We start from the raw sequence: 7,908 nt of genomic DNA, 5'->3' as shown, positions 1-7,908 counted from the left end.
AATCAACACATATATACTATTAAAATCCCACAGTGTAGCTACTCATATATAAAAACAATTGACATGTTAGGAATAAAATACAACATCTATAGTAGGGAAATTAACCAGAGGGGAAAGTGAGCATGTGATTGTTTACAGCATCTCTTCAGAGCTAAACACAGCTTAATATTTCAGAGGTGGACCATGGATGAGGTAGTATAAGAACTTCCAGAATCGAGTCCAGAGGCCTGGGAGAACAGGGCTGTGTTTGGAACTTAGGACCGCACCCCTGCTCCGGGCCTGTTCTCCAGTCTACATTTGGGGTGATGGGATGGGGTAGATATGGGAAAGGGACCAGCACTGCTTTGTGAGGACTTAAGAACTCCCTAAGAAGGCCACTCCTGCAATAAGAAGAAAATTAGGATAAAGATACAAATTAAAAGAATAAAATAGCATTTTCCCCCATCCCACAAGATTGACAAACTATTTAATGTTTGAAAATAATGAAAAAGAAAAAAGGAAATAATGGGTGATGGCGAGAGTTAAAAGAAATAAGTCTCCTTGCCCAGTGCTGTCAGGAGTGTGAGTTGGTGTAGCCATTTGAGACGATGATTTGGATTGTCCTCTCCAAATAGAGAGTAACTATATACTATTAATCCATTACCTGGACACACTCACATACAACTCAACCATGTTAGGTGTAGGGTTGTGATTTCTTGTGCAAGAATAATGTAAACACTACTTCTCACTCAGTCTGTGACATCACAGAAGCACAAAAATAAAGGTCATGAAAACTATGTGGTACAAAACTGATAATCTGCTGGAATGAGAGAATCCCGAGGGATTAGGGTGAGCGATCTTTACTTAACTGCATTTTGAGAACAGAGGTTAGGTGGAGGATGGCGGCCAGTCGACCAATTTTGTTGTATTCAGACTCATAATATTATAGTATCTGCCCTAGAGAAACCCTCACATCTAAGCACAAGACTGCTCATTGGAGCACCGTTTGCAATAGGATGAAAACCACCTAAACATCCATCAGTAGGAGAGTGCTTAAATGATGACAATGTCATGCTCTGGGGCAGTAAAAGAATGAGGCAAATGTGTATGTCCAGACATGGGAATTCCTTCAAGATACGTTATTAAATAGAAATTTTAAAAACAAGCTGCAGAATGATAAGTTCAACTAATACCACTTGTGTAAAAATTAAATATGTGTATTCATCTCAGTAATTGTGTGTAAATTAATTTTTAAATTATAGAAAAACTGTCACATGTCACTTAACAATGGGATACATTCTGAGAGATGCACTGTGAGGGGACTTGTATTGTGCAGACATCGTGGGGTGCACTTACACAAACCTAGGCGGTACGGCCCACTACACACCCAGCTGGATGGCGTGGCCTGCTGCTCCTCGGCTGCCAGCCTGCACCGCATGTTACTGTGCACATCAACATGAAACTGAATCAGGCACAAGAGAAAATGACACAATCAAGAAAAGTGATGCACACGAGGTGTATGGGGTTGCTGTTGGTGCAACGTGGCATAGTTTTACAGCAAACTCTTTTTATACGTAGGAAGAGTGCAGTCTAAAATAATAACTATAAAGCACAGTAATTATATAACCCAGTGGTTATCTTTTTCAGTTGTTATCTACTGTACGTAACTATGTGGACCGTACTTTGATATACACCGGCTGCGCAGTAGGTTTACACCAGCATCACCTCCGTGTCATAACACGTGGCTTTATGACGTTCCGAGTTTACGACATGGCTACGACATCACTAGGCAACCGGATTTTCAGCTGCATCATTTAATAACTGTACCAGACCGCCCTCATCTGTGCAGTCTCTGTATGGTTGACCACCGGGATATTACGCCACGGGTGACTGTGTACACTAAAACGATAGCAGTGGTTACATCTGAGCAAGGGGATGGAATAAAGATGGGGGCACAGTCAAAGGAGACTTTTACCTAATTTGTAACATTCAGCTTTTGGAATTTACAGTGAAAATGTGTTTGAGTGCAGCAGGTCCTTGTATAATATTTCATTCAAGTGTTTTCATTATAACATATCATGAGAAAAAATCAATTCCCAGCCAGGGCCACTGTCTGTGAGTGGAATTCACACACCCTTCCACGTCTGCATGGGTTTCTCTCTGGGGGCTCCGGTTCCTAAGCCCCTTCGCAAAGCTGTGCATGTGCGGTGAGCTGGCATGTCGACGTCATCCCAGTCTCGGTGGGTGTGGGGGTAGGTGCGCCCTGAGTTGGAAGGGTGTTCTGTCCAGGGTCAGTCTCACCTTGTGCCCTGAACTGGAATAAGTAGGTTGAAAAAGAATGATTTTACTTGTTTGTATTAATCTTTTTTTCCATGTATGAATAACTCACATTTATTTCAATGTTTAATCTTAGAAGAGTTTGGGGTCTTTATTTAGAAGTTTGGTGACGTTTGCATGACCAGAAATATGCCCCAGGAACTTAACTCTTGTTAATGTCAGTTAGTCCCCAGTAAAGTTGGTTTTGTTATAGGTCGTTTCACTTGAAGTTGCCATTTCCCAGAACCCATTGACAATAAGTGAGGACTTACTGTATTTCTTGTGCAATTAACATAAACAATATTTTTTCTTTTTTTCCCAATTTTTTTATTTAATTATTTTTCAAGTACAGTTTTCTATTACTCCCATCCCATCCCACCCCCGTGCTCCCTGCCTCCCTCCCATTTCCACCCTTCTCAGTTGTTGTCCATGTATCCTTTATATATGTTCCTCTAAATCCCTCCCCTATTTCCCTTGAAATTCCTCCCCTCTCCCCTCTGGTCACTGTCAGCCTGTTCTCTATTTCAGTGTCTTTGATTATATTTTGCTTGCTTGTTTGTTTTGTTGTTTAGCTTCCTGTTAAAGGTGAGATCATATGGTATTTGTCCTTCAACACCTGGCTTATTTCACTCAGCATAATGCTTTCCAGTTCCATCCATGATCATAAACAATATGTTTAAAAGAAAGAAGCCCCTAGGGAGGTGGGCACAGGCCCTCGTGGGCTGTACTCCCCAAGGACACTCCAGGGTGGGTTTACTTCTTTGGTTCTATTATCTCGAGAAGCTTAGTAAATCCCTTCAAGAATATCAGTTTCCTCAAACAGAAATAAAGGTTATTTTTTTCCTGAGGAAGTGTCATGAGAATTAAATGAGATGATATGTGTAAAGTCCCTAACGTATAGTTCACACTCAGTGCTGATTTTGTGAAACAGTAGAGCTCTCTATGAGCTACAGTACATCCCTACATGCTTACTTTACCTTTTAAAGGGACTTGATATCCAGTGACAAATGGATCAGAAGAATGAGGCTGCTCCCCAGGCAAAGAAAGTTGACTTCCCCCAACTCCCCCCAATTCTCAGTTTTTTTATGAAATTGGGCCAAGTTCATCTAATTTATGCAGCAAACTGCTTTAATTCTCTGCTTTGGCACTGAAAACCATTCTCAAGTAATGTTGTTGAAGGACTTATGAAGACATTGCTTTCCCTGAGAACTTTGGTGTAAATCACATTTAGCAAAGAGTTCCAATGTTTGATTGCCTGTATTTTAATTTCCTTAGAACTTTTCCCTGGTTATTTAGTAAAGAAACATTTACATCTCCAGAAAGAGAAGAAGGGGGGAGGAGAAAGACAGGGAGCAGGAGGGAGGAAGAGGAAGAGGAGAATGCACGAGAAAGAGCAAGGTGAGGTGGGGGAACCTGGAGAGAAGCAAACTCGCCCTTGCACTCCCGGGGAAGAAAGAGCTCCCGCCTTGGGATCCTGGCCCTCCCACTTAACCGCAGTGAACTTGAGCAAGTGTTTTGGGTTTCGGATCCTCGTTTTTCTCTTCTGTCCATGATAGTGTCAGTAAGCTCGCTTAGGTAAGCGGGCTAGCTTGGTGTCTGGTGCACAATGGAGAGTAAGAAAACAGTGCTTCTGACAAGGCTGCGTATTNGGACTTGATATCCAGTGACAAATGGATCAGAAGAACGAGGCTGCTCCCCAGGCAAAGAAAGGTGACTTCCCCCAACTCCCCCCAATTCTCACTTTTTTGATGAAATTGGGCCAAGTTCATCTAATTTATGCAGCAAACTGCTTTAATTCTCTGCTTTGGCACTGAAAACCAGTCTCAAGTAATGTTGTTGAAGGACTTATGAAGACATTGCTTTCCCTGAGAACTTTGGTGTAAATCATATTTAGCAAAGAGTTCCAATGTTTGATTGCCTGTATTTTAATTTCCTTAGAACTTTCCCCTGGTTATTTAGTAAAGAAACATTTACATCTCCAGAAAGAGAAGAAGGGGGGAGGAGAAAGACAGGGAGCAGGAGGGAGGAAGAGGAAGAGGAGAATGCACGAGAAAGAGCAAGGTGAGGTGGGGGAACCTGGAGAGAAGCAAACTCGCCCTTGCACTCCCGGGGAAGAAAGAGCTCCCGCCTTGGGATCCTGGCCCTCCCACTTAACCGCAGTGAACTTGAGCAAGTGTTTTGGGTTTCGGATCCTCGTTTTTCTCTTCTGTCCATGATAGTGTCAGTAAGCTCGCTTAGGTAAGCGGGCTAGCTTGGTGTCTGGTGCACAATGGAGAGTAAGAAAACAGTGCTTCTGACAAGGCTGCGTATTGGGAGCTGAGGCCCAAGGGCAAGGCGCTCATGCTTCTGTTGGAATATGATCAATCCACCTGATGACGCTGGCCAACAACCAACGACTTGGTCAGCCTTTGTCAAATCTGCTATTTGACAGACAAGGAGGGAAGGAGATTTCATCAGTGTACCTGAACCTGAGATCTGCAGAAATCCAGACGTAAGATCCATCCGTTCCTGAGATTATCATCACTGGACTTCATATGTGCAGCACACGATAATTTACAAAGCACTTTTCATTACCATTCTCACAACAACGTGGTTAGGTTATCCAGGCAGGTAATACTTACATTTCCAGAGGAGGGGAGAGACTCAGAGAATCCGAGTGATATGCCAGAGTCACCGGCAGTAAAGCAGGAATTCAGACTCAGTTTCATGAGGTTACAAAGCCTGTGCCGCATTCACTGCACCTCTGTACCTCACTGTTGGCCACTTCAACAATATGAGCAGTGAATGCAGGTAGAGTGGGCAAGGGAGAGTGTCGGGGACGGGAGTGGGGGCCAAAGGACAATAGTTTCTGCACTGTCTCCCACTAGCAGTTTACCACACATCACTATCTACTCTGAGCTCCAAAGAAAGGATGGCAGACACCAGCTGCCTTTGTGGGAAAACTCCCTGTTATCTCAACCTTGTGTATAATCCAACCATCATGCTTGGATCTCTCTTACCTGCTTTGAGACGCCATTCACGCCAGGCCACTGTCGGTCTTTCTCCTTGACCAAGTTTTCCCTCTCTCTGTGACGCTCCTCTCCTTCTCCAAACACGTGACAGAGAGAAGTCGTTATACTCACACTTGTCTGGGCACCACCGAGTCCTAGGAGGGTTACTTTGAGATCATGTTCCATCCAGGAATGGGTTTTTTTCCAAGACCCCCTGTTAGTGTCAGGAGCAGACTGTCCCTTAATCTTTGGGGGACTAAATAGATTTTCCTTCTCCTTATGTGTGAAGTGAACTGTGACCACTTGGCTTAGGTGGCTTTGTTCCTGGCCAGCAAGAGGAGAGGGAATTTGATGCGGAAAAAATCATCTGGGCCAGTTTTCAAGAACCCAGTGAAAAGTTTCAAGATTTGTTATGTCAAAGATGCCGTCAAGATGAAAAAGGAAGAGGAGGAGGACAAGGAAGGTCCAGGGGAGGGAGAAAGAGAAGGAGGGAAGAAAGCGGAGAAAAGAAAAGAATCTCTTTTATATCAGAAAATGTTGACATTTTAAAGAACAGAGTATTTTTTCTACCTGTGCGATGCATCCAAGTCAAGACCTGTGAAAGTCAGCCCAGAGTCGCGTTTCCGTAATGTCTTTGCTTCGATAATATGCTAACGTAGTTACAAAGCCTTTGTCTGAAAAGGGGGAAGGAAAGACAAATTTTTCATCCAGGGGACTTGGATAAGACAGGGAGCCAAATACCACAATGTCTTCATAAGTTCTTCAACGAGATTACTTCAGAGACTGGTTTTCAGTGCCAAGGCAGAGAATTAAAGCAGTTTGCTGCATAAATTAGATGAACTTGGCCCAATTTCATCAAAAAAATGAGAATTGGGGGGAGTTGGAGGAAGTCACCTTTCTTTGCCTGGGGAGCAGCCTCATTCTTCTGATCCGTTTGTCACTGGATATCAAGTCCCTTTAAAAGGTAAAGTAAGCACGTGGGGATGTACTGTAGCTCATGGAGAGCTCTACTGTTTCACAAAATCAGCACTGAGTGTGAACTATACGTTAGGGACTTTACATATATCATCTCATTTAATTCTCATGACACTTCCTCAGAAAAAATAACCTTTATTTCTGTTTGAGGAAACTGATATTCTTGAAGGGATTTACTAAGCTTCTTGAGATAACAGAACCAGTGGGCAGGAAGAAGGATTGAACGCAGTTCTATAATTCTCTCTCTCTCTCTCTCCCTCTCTCCCTCACCATTTTGTAACATATGTATCAAAAAGGGAGCCCATAAAAACTGCTGGGAAATTCATGTGTGATACATATAATAATTACACTTTTATGATGGTTATGCATGAGGCATGTGTGATATGAGTTGTCATGAAATCATGTGATGTATGCAACCTACACATTAATAAAAGAGATTCCTGTTTCACTGTGTTTTATAGACATAAATACATCTATATACGTCTAAACCTGTATATACGTCTAGAAAACGGAGTGCAGGTGACTTGGCTTAGGGCATCAAAGGTCACTGGTCAAATGACAACTCAGACCAAAAGCACCGGAGCTTTCAACTCTCTGGCCTTGTTTTTAATGGGTTATGGCTTCTCATTACAAAAGACAACCCCCTCCCCCACCAGGGATATTCTAGATTAGATATCATGGACTGTAGATTTTGTTGACCATTTTGTCGACTGATCAGCAAGTTCAGCTTAGAGCAGAGGAAGGGCGCTTCCTCCACGCAGTGTAGTAGTTAAGGGATGAACGTGAGGGTCTAACAGACTGGATGTGAATTCCAGCTCTGCCTCTTAAAGGTCATGCACCCGGGACAAGTTATTTAATCTTCCAAGCATCCATTCCCTCACTTGAAATGTGGGGTAATAAAGTACCTCATTGGTTGACTCCGAGGCAAAGTGAACAGATTTAAGCCACTTGTTCGTGGTACCTGACACAGGGTAGCTGTCATCAAAGGCACACTCGGACAAAAGAAACAATATCAAGCTTTTAGAAAATTGGTCCATGGGCGTGTCATCTCAAAGCTAAGCAGAGTAGTATAAAAATTATTCTTTCATGATCTCTCAGGAATATTATGTCTGGAGTAGAGACAAAATTAAAGAGTTGAAACTGAAGTTAGTTTTTACATTCATCATTTATCTTTGTATTGACATAAACTGTCAATACAAAGTACCAGTCATAAAATAATTGTCACAGTTATTATTTAAATCCGTTATATACTAAACAGTAACTTTTCTGTTTCCACTTTTGTTCTGTTAAATAGCTAGTCTCCTGTGTCTAAAAGTATTACATAACCATAGATCAATATTACATAGCTTCTCCCTCCAAGAAAGGATAACAATGACTTTGTTCCTCCTATAATTTAATAAGAATTTTATTGGGCTTTAGTTATTGGACAAAGTTACCAAGAATATAATATACTCAACATTTATTATATCCAGTAAACACAAATTAAGGAAGGAATGAATTAAAAAAGGGACTAAATGAATAAAAAATGATGTTAAGTGGCCTTTTGTACGGCCCTCACCCAAACAAAAAATAAATTTGCAAGGACAAAACAAAGAGCATTAGCGCCACCTGAAGGCAGAAGTCTGTTTGGAATGAAAGGTGATTACAT

Source organism: Sturnira hondurensis, unplaced genomic scaffold (genome assembly GCF_014824575.4).
Source record: "Sturnira hondurensis isolate 20B ecotype Veracruz unplaced genomic scaffold, ASM1482457v3 Scaffold0022017, whole genome shotgun sequence".
NCBI classification, from domain to species: Eukaryota; Metazoa; Chordata; class Mammalia; order Chiroptera; family Phyllostomidae; genus Sturnira; species Sturnira hondurensis.
The sequence above is the reverse complement of the archived record's forward strand: the minus strand, read 5'-3'. Positions refer to the sequence as shown.